We start from the raw sequence: 16,368 nt of genomic DNA, 5'->3' as shown, positions 1-16,368 counted from the left end.
TTAACATTATCCTTTTGAAACCTCTATCTTATCATTGTCCTTTTGAAACCTCTATCTTCACATTATCCTTTTGAAACCTCTATCTTTACATTATCCTTTTGAAACCTCTATCTTATCATTGTCCTTTTGAAACCTCTATCTTATCATTGTCCTTTTGAAACCTCTATCTTACATTGTCCTTTTGAAACCGCTATCTTAACATTGTCCTTTTGAAACCTCTATCTTAACATTATCCTTTTGAAACCTCTATCTTCTCATTGTCCTTTTGAAACCTCTATCTTATCATTATCCTTTTGAAACCTCTATCTTATCATTGTCCTTTTGAAACCTCTATCTTCACATTATCCTTTTGAAACCTCTATCTTATCATTATCCTTTTTAAACCTCTATCTTATCATTATCCTTTTGAAACCTCTATCTTATCATTATCCTTTTTAAACCTCTATCTTCACATTATACTTTTGAAACCTCTATCTTCACATTATCCTTTTGAAACCTCTATCTTAACATTGTCCTTTTGAAACCTCTATCTTCTCATTGTCCTTTTGAAACCTCTATCTTAACATTGTCCTTTTGGAACCTCTATCTTAACATTGTCCTTTTGAAACCTCTATCTTAACTATATCCTTTTGAAACCTCTATCTTATCATTATCCTTTTGAAACCTCTATCTTAACATTGTCCTTTTGAAACCTCTATCTTCTCATTGTCCTTTTGAAACCTCTATCTTAACATTGTCCTTTTGGAACCTCTATCTTATCATTATCCTTTTGAAACCTCTATCTTCTCATTGTCCTTTTGAAACCTCTATCTTATCATTGTCCTTTTGAAACCTCTATCTTATCATTGTCCTTTTGAAACCTCTATCTTATCATTATCCTTTTGAAACCTCTATCTTATCATTATCCTTTTGAAACCTCTATCTTATCATTATCCTTTTGAAACCTCTATCTTCACATTATACTTTTGAAACCTCTATCTTATCATTGTCCTTTTGAAACCTCTATCTTAACATTATCCTTTTGAAACCTCTATCTTATCATTGTCCTTTTGAAACCTCTATCTTCACATTATCCTTTTGAAACCTCTATCTTAACAATATCCTTTGAAACCTCTATCTTATCATTGTCCTTTTGAAATCTCTATCTTCACATTATCCTTTTGAAACCTCTATCTTATCATTATCCTTTTGAAACCTCTATCTTATCATTATCCTTTTGAAACCTGTATCTTATCATTATCCTTTTGAAACCTTTATCTTATCATTATCCTTTTTAAACCTCTATCTTATCATTGTCCTTTTGAAACCTCTATCTTCACATTGTCCTTTTGAAACCTCTATCTTATCATTGTCCTTTTGAAACCTCTATCTTCACATTGTCCTTTTGAAACCTCTATCTTATCATTGTCCTTTTGAAACTTCTATCTTAACATTGTCCTTTTGAAACCTCTATCTTAACATTATCCTTTTGAAACCTCTATCTTATCATTGTCCTTTTGAAACCTCTATCTTCACATTATCCTTTTGAAACCTCTATCTTTACATTATCCTTTTGAAACCTCTATCTTATCATTATCCTTTTGAAACCTCTATCTAATCATTGTCCTTTTGAAACCTCTATCTTATCATTGTCCTTTTGAAACCTCTATCTTACATTGTCCTTTTGAAACCGCTATCTTAACATTGTCCTTTTGAAACCTCTATCTTAACATTATCCTTTTGAAACCTCTATCTTCTCATTGTCCTTTTGAAACCTCTATCTTATCATTATCCTTTTGAAACCTCTATCTTATCATTGTCCTTTTGAAACCTCTATCTTCACATTATCCTTTTGAAACCTCTATCTTATCATTATCCTTTTTAAACCTCTATCTTATCATTATCCTTTTGAAACCTCTATCTTATCATTATCCTTTTTAAACCTCTATCTTCACATTATACTTTTGAAACCTCTATCTTCACATTATCCTTTTGAAACCTCTATCTTAACATTGTCCTTTTGAAACCTCTATCTTCTCATTGTCCTTTTGAAACCTCTATCTTAACATTGTCCTTTTGGAACCTCTATCTTAACATTGTCCTTTTGAAACCTCTATCTTAACATTATCCTTTTGAAACCTCTATCTTATCATTATCCTTTTGAAACCTCTATCTTAACATTGTCCTTTTGAAACCTCTATCTTCTCATTGTCCTTTTGAAACCTCTATCTTAACATTGTCCTTTTGGAACCTCTATCTTATCATTATCCTTTTGAAACCTCTATCTTCTCATTGTCCTTTTGAAACCTCTATCTTATCATTGTCCTTTTGAAACCTCTATCTTATCATTGTCCTTTTGAAACCTCTATCTTATCATTATCCTTTTGAAACCTCTATCTTATCATTATCCTTTTGAAACCTCTATCTTATCATTATCCTTTTGAAACCTCTATCTTCCCATTATACTTTTGAAACCTCTATCTTATCATTGTCCTTTTGAAACCTCTATCTTATCATTGTCCTTTTGAAACCTCTATCTTATCATTGTCCTTTTGAAACCTCTATCTTATCATTATCCTTTTGAAACCTCTATCTTATCATTATCCTTTTGAAACCTCTATCTTATCATTATCCTTTTGAAACCTCTATCTTCACATTATACTTTTGAAACCTCTATCTTATCATTGTCCTTTTGAAACCTCTATCTTAACATTATCCTTTTGAAACCTCTATCTTATCATTGTCCTTTTGAAACCTCTATCTTCACATTATCCTTTTGAAACCTCTATCTTAACAATATCCTTTTGAAACCTCTATCTTATCATTGTCCTTTTGAAATCTCTATCTTCACATTATCCTTTTGAAACCTCTATCTTATCATTATCCTTTTGAAACCTCTATCTTATCATTATCCTTTTGAAACCTGTATCTTATCATTATCCTTTTGAAACCTTTATCTTATCATTATCCTTTTTAAACCTCTATCTTATCATTGTCCTTTTGAAACCTCTATCTTCACATTGTCCTTTTGAAACCTCTATCTTATCATTGTCCTTTTGAAACCTCTATCTTCACATTGTCCTTTTGAAACCTCTATCTTATCATTGTCCTTTTGAAACTTCTATCTTAACATTGTCCTTTTGAAACCTCTATCTTAACATTATCCTTTTGAAACCTCTATCTTATCATTGTCCTTTTGAAACCTCTATCTTCACATTATCCTTTTGAAACCTCTATCTTTACATTATCCTTTTGAAACCTCTATCTTATCATTATCCTTTTGAAACCTTTATCTAATCATTGTCCTTTTGAAACCTCTATCTTATCATTGTCCTTTTGAAACCTCTATCTTACATTGTCCTTTTGAAACCGCTATCTTAACATTGTCCTTTTGAAACCTCTATCTTAACATTATCCTTTTGAAACCTCTATCTTCTCATTGTCCTTTTGAAACCTCTATCTTATCATTATCCTTTTGAAACCTCTATCTTATCATTGTCCTTTTGAAACCTCTATCTTCACATTATCCTTTTGAAACCTCTATCTTATCATTATCCTTTTTAAACCTCTATCTTATCATTATCCTTTTGAAACCTCTATCTTATCATTATCCTTTTTAAACCTCTATCTTCACATTATACTTTTGAAACCTCTATCTTCACATTATCCTTTTGAAACCTCTATCTTAACATTGTCCTTTTGAAACCTCTATCTTCTCATTGTCCTTTTGAAACCTCTATCTTAACATTGTCCTTTTGGAACCTCTATCTTAACATTGTCCTTTTGAAACCTCTATCTTAACATTATCCTTTTGAAACCTCTATCTTATCATTATCCTTTTGAAACCTCTATCTTAACATTGTCCTTTTGAAACCTCTATCTTCTCATTGTCCTTTTGAAACCTCTATCTTAACATTGTCCTTTTGGAACCTCTATCTTATCATTATCCTTTTGAAACCTCTATCTTCTCATTGTCCTTTTGAAACCTCTATCTTATCATTGTCCTTTTGAAACCTCTATCTTATCATTGTCCTTTTGAAACCTCTATCTTATCATTATCCTTTTGAAACCTCTATCTTATCATTATCCTTTTGAAACCTCTATCTTATCATTATCCTTTTGAAACCTCTATCTTCCCATTATACTTTTGAAACCTCTATCTTATCATTGTCCTTTTGAAACCTCTATCTTCACATTATCCTTTTGAAACCTTTATCTTAACATTATCCTTTTGAAACCTCTATCTTATCATTGTCCTTTTGAAATCTCTATCTTCACATTATCCTTTTGAAACCTCTATCTTAGCATTATCCTTTTGAAACCTCTATCTTATCATTATCCTTTTGAAACCTGTATCTTATCATTATCCTTTTGAAACCTGTATCTTATCATTATCCTTTTGAAACCTCTATCTTATCATTATCCTTTTGAAACCTCTATCTTATCATTATCCTTTTGAAACCTCTATCTTATCATTATCCTTTTGAAACCTCTATCTTCCCATTATACTTTTGAAACCTCTATCTTATCATTGTCCTTTTGAAACCTCTATCTTAACATTATCCTTTTGAAACCTCTATCTCATCATTGTCCTTTTGAAACCTCTATCTTCACATTATCCTTTTGAAACCTTTATCTTAACATTATCCTTTTGAAACCTCTATCTTATCATTGTCCTTTTGAAATCTCTATCTTCACATTATCCTTTTGAAACCTCTATCTTAGCATTATCCTTTTGAAACCTCTATCTTATCATTATCCTTTTGAAACCTCTATCTTATCATTATCCTTTTGAAACCTCTATCTTATCATTATCCTTTTGAAACCTCTATCTTCACATTATACTTTTGAAACCTCTATCTTATCATTGTCCTTTTGAAACCTCTATCTTAACATTATCCTTTTGAAACCTCTATCTTATCATTGTCCTTTTGAAACCTCTATCTTCACATTATCCTTTTGAAACCTCTATCTTAACAATATCCTTTTGAAACCTCTATCTTATCATTGTCCTTTTGAAATCTCTATCTTCACATTATCCTTTTGAAACCTCTATCTTATCATTATCCTTTTGAAACCTCTATCTTATCATTATCCTTTTGAAACCTGTATCTTATCATTATCCTTTTGAAACCTTTATCTTATCATTATCCTTTTTAAACCTCTATCTTATCATTGTCCTTTTGAAACCTCTATCTTCACATTGTCCTTTTGAAACCTCTATCTTATCATTGTCCTTTTGAAACCTCTATCTTCACATTGTCCTTTTGAAACCTCTATCTTATCATTGTCCTTTTGAAACTTCTATCTTAACATTGTCCTTTTGAAACCTCTATCTTAACATTATCCTTTTGAAACCTCTATCTTATCATTGTCCTTTTGAAACCTCTATCTTCACATTATCCTTTTGAAACCTCTATCTTTACATTATCCTTTTGAAACCTCTATCTTATCATTATCCTTTTGAAACCTCTATCTAATCATTGTCCTTTTGAAACCTCTATCTTATCATTGTCCTTTTGAAACCTCTATCTTACATTGTCCTTTTGAAACCGCTATCTTAACATTGTCCTTTTGAAACCTCTATCTTAACATTATCCTTTTGAAACCTCTATCTTCTCATTGTCCTTTTGAAACCTCTATCTTATCATTATCCTTTTGAAACCTCTATCTTATCATTGTCCTTTTGAAACCTCTATCTTCACATTATCCTTTTGAAACCTCTATCTTATCATTATCCTTTTTAAACCTCTATCTTATCATTATCCTTTTGAAACCTCTATCTTATCATTATCCTTTTTAAACCTCTATCTTCACATTATACTTTTGAAACCTCTATCTTCACATTATCCTTTTGAAACCTCTATCTTAACATTGTCCTTTTGAAACCTCTATCTTCTCATTGTCCTTTTGAAACCTCTATCTTAACATTGTCCTTTTGAAACCTCTATCTTCTCATTGTCCTTTTGAAACCTCTATCTTAACATTGTCCTTTTGGAACCTCTATCTTATCATTATCCTTTTGAAACCTCTATCTTCTCATTGTCCTTTTGAAACCTCTATCTTATCATTGTCCTTTTGAAACCTCTATCTTATCATTGTCCTTTTGAAACCTCTATCTTATCATTATCCTTTTGAAACCTCTATCTTATCATTATCCTTTTGAAACCTCTATCTTATCATTATCCTTTTGAAACCTCTATCTTCCCATTATACTTTTGAAACCTCTATCTTATCATTGTCCTTTTGAAACCTCTATCTTATCATTGTCCTTTTGAAACCTCTATCTTATCATTGTCCTTTTGAAACCTCTATCTTATCATTATCCTTTTGAAACCTCTATCTTATCATTATCCTTTTGAAACCTCTATCTTATCATTATCCTTTTGAAACCTCTATCTTCACATTATACTTTTGAAACCTCTATCTTATCATTGTCCTTTTGAAACCTCTATCTTAACATTATCCTTTTGAAACCTCTATCTTATCATTGTCCTTTTGAAACCTCTATCTTCACATTATCCTTTTGAAACCTCTATCTTAACAATATCCTTTTGAAACCTCTATCTTATCATTGTCCTTTTGAAATCTCTATCTTCACATTATCCTTTTGAAACCTCTATCTTATCATTATCCTTTTGAAACCTCTATCTTATCATTATCCTTTTGAAACCTGTATCTTATCATTATCCTTTTGAAACCTTTATCTTATCATTATCCTTTTTAAACCTCTATCTTATCATTGTCCTTTTGAAACCTCTATCTTCACATTGTCCTTTTGAAACCTCTATCTTATCATTGTCCTTTTGAAACCTCTATCTTCACATTGTCCTTTTGAAACCTCTATCTTATCATTGTCCTTTTGAAACTTCTATCTTAACATTGTCCTTTTGAAACCTCTATCTTAACATTATCCTTTTGAAACCTCTATCTTATCATTGTCCTTTTGAAACCTCTATCTTCACATTATCCTTTTGAAACCTCTATCTTTACATTATCCTTTTGAAACCTCTATCTTATCATTATCCTTTTGAAACCTTTATCTAATCATTGTCCTTTTGAAACCTCTATCTTATCATTGTCCTTTTGAAACCTCTATCTTACATTGTCCTTTTGAAACCGCTATCTTAACATTGTCCTTTTGAAACCTCTATCTTAACATTATCCTTTTGAAACCTCTATCTTCTCATTGTCCTTTTGAAACCTCTATCTTATCATTATCCTTTTGAAACCTCTATCTTATCATTGTCCTTTTGAAACCTCTATCTTCACATTATCCTTTTGAAACCTCTATCTTATCATTATCCTTTTTAAACCTCTATCTTATCATTATCCTTTTGAAACCTCTATCTTATCATTATCCTTTTTAAACCTCTATCTTCACATTATACTTTTGAAACCTCTATCTTCACATTATCCTTTTGAAACCTCTATCTTAACATTGTCCTTTTGAAACCTCTATCTTCTCATTGTCCTTTTGAAACCTCTATCTTAACATTGTCCTTTTGGAACCTCTATCTTAACATTGTCCTTTTGAAACCTCTATCTTAACATTATCCTTTTGAAACCTCTATCTTATCATTATCCTTTTGAAACCTCTATCTTAACATTGTCCTTTTGAAACCTCTATCTTCTCATTGTCCTTTTGAAACCTCTATCTTAACATTGTCCTTTTGGAACCTCTATCTTATCATTATCCTTTTGAAACCTCTATCTTCTCATTGTCCTTTTGAAACCTCTATCTTATCATTGTCCTTTTGAAACCTCTATCTTATCATTGTCCTTTTGAAACCTCTATCTTATCATTATCCTTTTGAAACCTCTATCTTATCATTATCCTTTTGAAACCTCTATCTTATCATTATCCTTTTGAAACCTCTATCTTCCCATTATACTTTTGAAACCTCTATCTTATCATTGTCCTTTTGAAACCTCTATCTTAACATTATCCTTTTGAAACCTCTATCTCATCATTGTCCTTTTGAAACCTCTATCTTCACATTATCCTTTTGAAACCTTTATCTTAACATTATCCTTTTGAAACCTCTATCTTATCATTGTCCTTTTGAAATCTCTATCTTCACATTATCCTTTTGAAACCTCTATCTTAGCATTATCCTTTTGAAACCTCTATCTTATCATTATCCTTTTGAAACCTGTATCTTATCATTATCCTTTTGAAACCTTTATCTTATCATTATCCTTTTTAAACCTCTATCTTATCATTGTCCTTTTGAAACCTCTATCTTCACATTGTCCTTTTGAAACCTCTATCTTATCATTGTCCTTTTGAAACTTCTATCTTAACATTGTCCTTTTGAAACCTCTATCTTAACATTATCCTTTTGAAACCTCTATCTTATCATTGTCCTTTTGAAACCTCTATCTTCACATTATCCTTTTGAAACCTCTATCTTTACATTATCCTTTTGAAACCTCTATCTTATCATCATCCTTTTGAAACCTCTATCTAATCATTGTCCTTTTGAAACCTCTATCTTATCATTGTCCCTTTGAAACCTCTATCTTACATTGTCCTTTTGAAACCGCTATCTTAACATTGTCCTTTTGAAACCTCCATCTTAACATTATCCTTTTGAAACCTCTATCTTCTCATTGTCCTTTTGAAACCTCTATCTTATCATTATCCTTTTGAAAACTCTATCTTATCATTGTCCTTTTGAAACCTCTATCTTCACATTATCCTTTTGAAACCTCTATCTTATCATTATCCTTTTTAAACCTCTATCTTATCATTATCCTTTTGAAACCTCTATCTTATCATTATCCTTTTGAAACCTCTATCTTCACATTATACTTTTGAAACCTCTATCTTCACATTATCCTTTTGAAACCTCTATCTTAACATTGTCCTTTTGAAACCTCTATCTTCTCATTGTCCTTTTGAAACCTCTATCTTAACATTGTCCTTTTGGAACCTCTATCTTATCATTATCCTTTTGAAACCTCTATCTTCTCATTGTCCTTTTGAAACCTCTATCTTATCATTGTCCTTTTGAAACCTCTATCTTATCATTATCCTTTTGAAACCTCTATCTTATCATTATCCTTTTGAAACCTCTATCTTATCATTATCCTTTTGAAACCTCTATCTTCACATTATACTTTTGAAACCTCTATCTTATCATTGTCCTTTTGAAACCTCTATCTTAACATTATCCTTTTGAAACCTCTATCTTATCATTGTCCTTTTGAAACCTCTATCTTCACATTATCCTTTTGAAACCTCTATCTTAACATTATCCTTTTGAAACCTCTATCTTATCATTGTCCTTTTGAAATCTCTATTTTCACATTATCCTTTTGAAACCTCTATCTTATCATTATCATTTTGAAACCTCTATCTTATCATTATCCTTTTGAAACCTGTATCTTATCATTATCCTTTTGAAACCTTTATCTTATCATTATCCTTTTTAAACCTCTATCTTATCATTGTCCTTTTGAAACCTCTATCTTCACATTGTCCTTTTGAAACCTCTATCTTATCATTGTCCTTTTGAAACTTCTATCTTAACATTATCCTTTTGAAACCTCTATCTTCACATTGTCCTTTTGAAACCTCTATCTTATCATTGTCCTTTTGAAACTTCTATCTTAACATTGTCCTTTTGAAACCTCTATCTTACATTGTCCTTTTGAAACCTCTATCTTATCATTGTCCTTTTGAAACCTCTATCTTCACATTATCCTTTTGAAACCTCTATCTTTACATTATCCTTTTGAAACCTCTATCTTATCATTATCCTTTTGAAACCTCTATCTAATCATTGTCCTTTTGAAACCTCTATCTTATCATTGTCCTTTTGAAACCTCTATCTTACATTGTCCTTTTGAAACCGCTATCTTAACATTGTCCTTTTGAAACCTCTATCTTAACATTATCCTTTTGAAACCTCTATCTTCTCATTGTCCTTTTGAAACCTCTATCTTATCATTATCCTTTTGAAACCTCTATCTTATCATTGTCCTTTTGAAACCTCTATCTTCACATTATCCTTTTGAATCCTCTATCTTATCATTATCCTTTTTAAACCTCTATCTTATCATTATCCTTTTGAAACCTCTATCTTATCATTATCCTTTTTAAACCTCTATCTTCACATTATACTTTTGAAACCTCTATCTTCACATTATCCTTTTGAAACCTCTATCTTATCATTGTCCTTTTGAAACCTCTATCTTCACATTATCCTTTTGAAACCTCTATCTTAACAATATCCTTTTGAAACCTCTATCTTATCATTGTCCTTTTGAAATCTCTATCTTCACATTATCCTTTTGAAACCTCTATCTTATCATTATCCTTTTGAAACCTCTATCTTATCATTATCCTTTTGAAACCTGTATCTTATCATTACCCTTTTGAAACCTTTATCTTATCATTATCCTTTTTAAACCTCTATCTTATCATTGTCCTTTTGAAACCTCTATCTTCACATTGTCCTTTTGAAACCTCTATCTTATCATTGTCCTTTTGAAACCTCTATCTTCACATTGTCCTTTTGAAACCTCTATCTTATCATTGTCCTTTTGAAACTTCTATCTTAACATTGTCCTTTTGAAACCTCTATCTTAACATTATCCTTTTGAAACCTCTATCTTATCATTGTCCTTTTGAAACCTCTGTCTTCACATTATCCTTTTGAAACCTCTATCTTTACATTATCCTTTTGAAACCTCTATCTTATCATTATCCTTTTGAAACCTCTATCTAATCATTGTCCTTTTGAAACCTCTATCTTATCATTGTCCTTTTGAAACCTCTATCTTACATTGTCCTTTTGAAACCGCTATCTTAACATTGTCCTTTTGAAACCTCTATCTTAACATTATCCTTTTGAAACCTCTATCTTCTCATTGTCCTTTTGAAACCTCTATCTTATCATTATCCTTTTGAAACCTCTATCTTATCATTGTCCTTTTGAAACCTCTATCTTCACATTATCCTTTTGAAACCTCTATCTTATCATTATCCTTTTTAAACCTCTATCTTATCATTATCCTTTTGAAACCTCTATCTTATCATTATCCTTTTTAAACCTCTATCTTCACATTATACTTTTGAAACCTCTATCTTCACATTATCCTTTTGAAACCTCTATCTTAACATTGTCCTTTTGAAACCTCTATCTTCTCATTGTCCTTTTGAAACCTCTATCTTAACATTGTCCTTTTGGAACCTCTATCTTAACATTGTCCTTTTGAAACCTCTATCTTAACATTATCCTTTTGAAACCTCTATCTTATCATTATCCTTTTGAAACCTCTATCTTAACATTGTCCTTTTGAAACCTCTATCTTCTCATTGTCCTTTTGAAACCTCTATCTTAACATTGTCCTTTTGGAACCTCTATCTTATCATTATCCTTTTGAAACCTCTATCTTCTCATTGTCCTTTTGAAACCTCTATCTTATCATTGTCCTTTTGAAACCTCTATCTTATCATTGTCCTTTTGAAACCTCTATCTTATCATTATCCTTTTGAAACCTCTATCTTATCATTATCCTTTTGAAACCTCTATCTTATCATTATCCTTTTGAAACCTCTATCTTCCCATTATACTTTTGAAACCTCTATCTTATCATTGTCCTTTTGAAACCTCTATCTTATCATTGTCCTTTTGAAACCTCTATCTTATCATTGTCCTTTTGAAACCTCTATCTTATCATTATCCTTTTGAAACCTCTATCTTATCATTATCCTTTTGAAACCTCTATCTTATCATTATCCTTTTGAAACCTCTATCTTCACATTATACTTTTGAAACCTCTATCTTATCATTGTCCTTTTGAAACCTCTATCTTAACATTATCCTTTTGAAACCTCTATCTTATCATTGTCCTTTTGAAACCTCTATCTTCACATTATCCTTTTGAAACCTCTATCTTTACATTATCCTTTTGAAACCTCTATCTTATCATTATCCTTTTGAAACCTCTATCTAATCATTGTCCTTTTGAAACCTCTATCTTATCATTGTCCTTTTGAAACCTCTATCTTACATTGTCCTTTTGAAACCGCTATCTTAACATTGTCCTTTTGAAACCTCCATCTTAACATTATCCTTTTGAAACCTCTATCTTCTCATTGTCCTTTTGAAACCTCTATCTTATCATTATCCTTTTGAAAACTCTATCTTATCATTGTCCTTTTGAAACCTCTATCTTCACATTATCCTTTTGAAACCTCTATCTTATCATTATCCTTTTTAAACCTCTATCTTATCATTATCCTTTTGAAACCTCTATCTTATCATTATCCTTTTGAAACCTCTATCTTCACATTATACTTTTGAAACCTCTATCTTCACATTATCCTTTTGAAACCTCTATCTTAACATTGTCCTTTTGAAACCTCTATCTTCTCATTGTCCTTTTGAAACCTCTATCTTAACATTGTCCTTTTGGAACCTCTATCTTATCATTATCCTTTTGAAACCTCTATCTTCTCATTGTCCTTTTGAAACCTCTATCTTATCATTGTCCTTTTGAAACCTCTATCTTATCATTATCCTTTTGAAACCTCTATCTTATCATTATCCTTTTGAAACCTCTATCTTATCATTATCCTTTTGAAACCTCTATCTTCACATTGTCCTTTTGAAACCTCTATCTTATCATTGTCCTTTTGAAACTTCTATCTTAACATTGTCCTTTTGAAACCTCTATCTTAACATTATCCTTTTGAAACCTCTATCTTATCATTGTCCTTTTGAAACCTCTATCTTCACATTATCCTTTTGAAACCTCTATCTTTACATTATCCTTTTGAAACCTCTATCTTATCATTGTCCTTTTGAAACCTCTATCTTCACATTATCCTTTTGAAACCTCTATCTTATCATTATCCTTTTGAAACCTCTATCTTCTTCACATTATGCCATCTCCAGTTGTATGAGATCTTTTCAGACCAAAGTGCCACAAGGTCAGCGTTTCTCGTCTCCAAACTTGTTCTGATGTTTTGACCCAAAACTCGCGTCAACATAACAGCTTTTGGCTCATGAGACGCTGCGTGTCCCAAACCAGAGTCACACTCTTGAACTCATGAGACAACATCTGCTGGGCTCAATATCTCACATACATTTACTCAAACGTAAAGAGAAGAAGACTGTTTACTGTGGGACATCGCCTTATCTTTCTCACTTTTTGATGATTTTGTTGATTAAATTGTATTGTTGAAAGCAAATTAAATCCTTGACTAACACATGCCAAACCCAAAACGCCCCTAAAGTCCAAACCAGGGCTAAACCAGGACTAAACTGGGACCAAAGAAGGACAATATCACAGACTTGAGCCAGGATTAAGTCAGGACAACTCCAGCTCTATAAACCCGAGCTAACTAACCCAGAGCTAACTATTAACCAGGACTAAACTAAGACTAAACCAGGACTAAACAAGGACTAAACTAGGACTAAACCAGGATTAACCCAGGACTAAACCAGGACTAAACAAGGACTAAACCAGGACTAAACAAGGACTAAACCAGGACTAAACCAGGACTAAACCAGTACTAAACTAGGACTAAACCAGGACTAAACAAGGACTAAACCAGGACTAAACCAGGACTAAACAAGGACTAAACCAGGACTAAACCAGGACTAAACCAGTACTAAACTAGTAAAGTAAGTAAGTAAGTAAATTTTATTTATATAGCACCTTTCACAGACAGAGGTCACAAAGTGCTTCACAAAACACAGAATAAAACAATAAAAACACAAAAAACTTACAGTGAGCAATACATATACAACAATATACAGTAAAATCAGTCCGTAAAACAGGTGCATTTAAAAGGCTTGACTAAATAAAAAGGTTTTAATCTGACCCTTAAAAGCAGTAACTGAGTCCAGTGACCGTAAGGAGAACGGAAGATCGTTCCAGAGTCTGGGGGCAACAGCCTTGAAGGATCTGTCTCCTCTGGTCCGAAAACGGGTGCGAGGAACCAACAACAGTTTCTGGTCCAAGGACCTTAGTGAGCGAGAGGGAGCGTACGGTTTAATCAGATCGATAATGTACGATGGGACCTGACCATTTAAAGCTCTAAAAGTTAAAACAACAACAACAATACAACAAACTAGGACTAAACCAGGACTAAACCAGGACTAAACAAGGACTGAACAAGGACTAAACCAGGACTAAACCAGGACTAAACCAGGACTAAACAAGGACTAAACCAGGACTAAACCAGGACTAAACAAGGACTAAACCAGGACTAAACCAGGACTAAACAAGGACTGAACAAGGACTAAACCAGGACTAAACCAGGACTAAACAAGGACTAAACCAGGACTAAACCAGGACTAAACCAGGACTAAACCAGGACTGAACAAGGACTAAACCAGGACTAAACCAGGACTAAACAATGATTAAACCAGGACTAAACCAGGACTAAACCAGGATTAAACCAGGACTAAACAAGGACTAAACCAGGACTAAACAAGGACTAAACAAGGACTAAACCAGGACTAAACCAGGACTAAACAAGGACTGAACAAGGACTAAACCAGGACTAAACCAGGACTAAACAAGGATTAAACCAGGACTAAACCAGGACTAAACTAGGACTAAACCAGGACTAAACAAGGACTAAACAAGGACTAAACCAGGACTAAACCAGGACTAAACAAGGACTAAACCAGGACTAAACCAGGACTAAATCTGGGCCTATAAAACAGGACCAACACGGGTCAATAAACCAGGACCAAGCAACGTCTATAAACCAGATCTGCAAAAGGGACTAAACCAGTACTAACCAAGGTCTTTAAACCAGGAGTAACAAGGGTCTACAAACCAAGACCAACCCAGGACTAAACCAGGTCAGAACTGTATACAAGGATTAAACCAGGACAAACCACGGTCTATAAACCAGGGCTAAACCAGGTCTGCAAATCAGGACTAAACTAGGACTAACCCAGATCTTTAAACTAGGACAATACGAAGTCTATAAACAAGACTAAAACTGTTGTACTTGACAAATTTTAGCTTCAAGAATAAACTGCCTCAGCGTTTACCTGAATTGCGGCTTGAACGGCAAAACATCCAAAGCGCCAACAAAAGATTTACTACACAATTCTATTCCAAGATAAACACTTCACTTTCGTCAAACACAATCTCAAGTGTCAATAGAGTTCCAGATTTGCTCCTTGATTTCCCGTCTCCAGAGATAATCAGATCTCAGTCCCGGCGGATATCAGCACCGAGCCACCATCAGATCTACAAGCACCAGGAGCGGCACCGGGAGCGGCAAAGGGAGCAGGACCAGGAGCAGCACCAGGAGCAGCACCAGGAGCCGCTTCATTATCCACTGGCACCGAGCACGAGGCGGCATCTGCAAATGTCCGCTCTTCTTCATCACTTCGCACTATGAACGCTGAACGCAACGCCGCTAAAGGTGTCAGCGCAGATTAGCGATGTTGTTGCTATGTGTGAGGAATTATTTTTACTTCAGTGTCAGAGTTGCTTTTTAGTTGTTTTTGAGCGGTTGAGGATTTAAAAGAAAAAAACTTAAAGTGCTCCCTACAGGTCAAACGACTCAGTTAAAAAATATATATATTTAAACATTTTCAAAACATTTAAAAAAAAGTATCACAGAGTAGCACATTTTTTAGGTTATAATTGCCACTTCCTGTTTGTAATTTATGACATCGCACTTGGAAATGACCCAGCAAACACTGGGGAAAAGCTAATGTCACAATTTTTTTTATTTGACAAATACACATACTAAAAAATGAGAGTGACTTTGTTGAATTAATGTTTAGAGAGTCAGAAATGTTTCTTTGTGTGAATTTTGCATAAACTTTGACTTTGTCCCTGGTGTGATGTCACTTCCTGTCATTTTCAACAGATTTTTCAACATTTTCTCCACAAATACCTGCTCGATTGGTGCAAAACAAATACACCAAATAAAGTTAAAATTAGAACATCGTAAAAACCTGTCATGGGCAAACAAGTCGACTGATTTCCGATTTAAAAAAAACAATTAACAATTCTTGACATCTCAACCAAACAACAATGAAATCTTCCATTTCACATGCCACAATTCCTCTAGTTTGTGATTTTTTAGTGAGCAATGGCTTATTCTCAAATCAAATTTAAAAAAATGAGCAAGTAGGTGTTTTTTTCTCCAAATAATTTAACATTAACACGTCTACAAATCCTCCATCTCACTACATTACACTCTCAAGTTCTATGGTTTCTTTCAGAACAAAAAAGGCAAGAAATGACGCCATAATTAACAACAATGACTTCCTCTCCATGGAGACTGCGGAGTGCCTCTTGCATCAGAACAAGCTCCTCGGTGAAAAGAGGAGGGCGTGTGGTGAGAGGAGGAGGTGGGCCCGCCGCGGCTTCGGGAACGCCCCCAACGCC

General features: G+C 33.0%; 1 protein-coding gene across 1 annotated transcript in view; it reads right to left on the bottom strand.

Moving 5' to 3' along the window:
* adgrb1a (adhesion G protein-coupled receptor B1a) overlaps positions 1-16,368 on the bottom strand; it is a 191,346-nt gene that overhangs the window by 13,412 nt on the left and 161,566 nt on the right. The window lies entirely within an intron of this gene.

Source organism: Eucyclogobius newberryi, unplaced genomic scaffold (genome assembly GCF_026437365.1).
Source record: "Eucyclogobius newberryi isolate DKJ021-1_F unplaced genomic scaffold, fEucNew1.0.hap1 SCAF_3, whole genome shotgun sequence".
Lineage (NCBI taxonomy): Eukaryota > Metazoa > Chordata > Actinopteri > Gobiiformes > Gobiidae > Eucyclogobius > Eucyclogobius newberryi.
The sequence above is the reverse complement of the archived record's forward strand: the minus strand, read 5'-3'. Positions and strand labels throughout refer to the sequence as shown.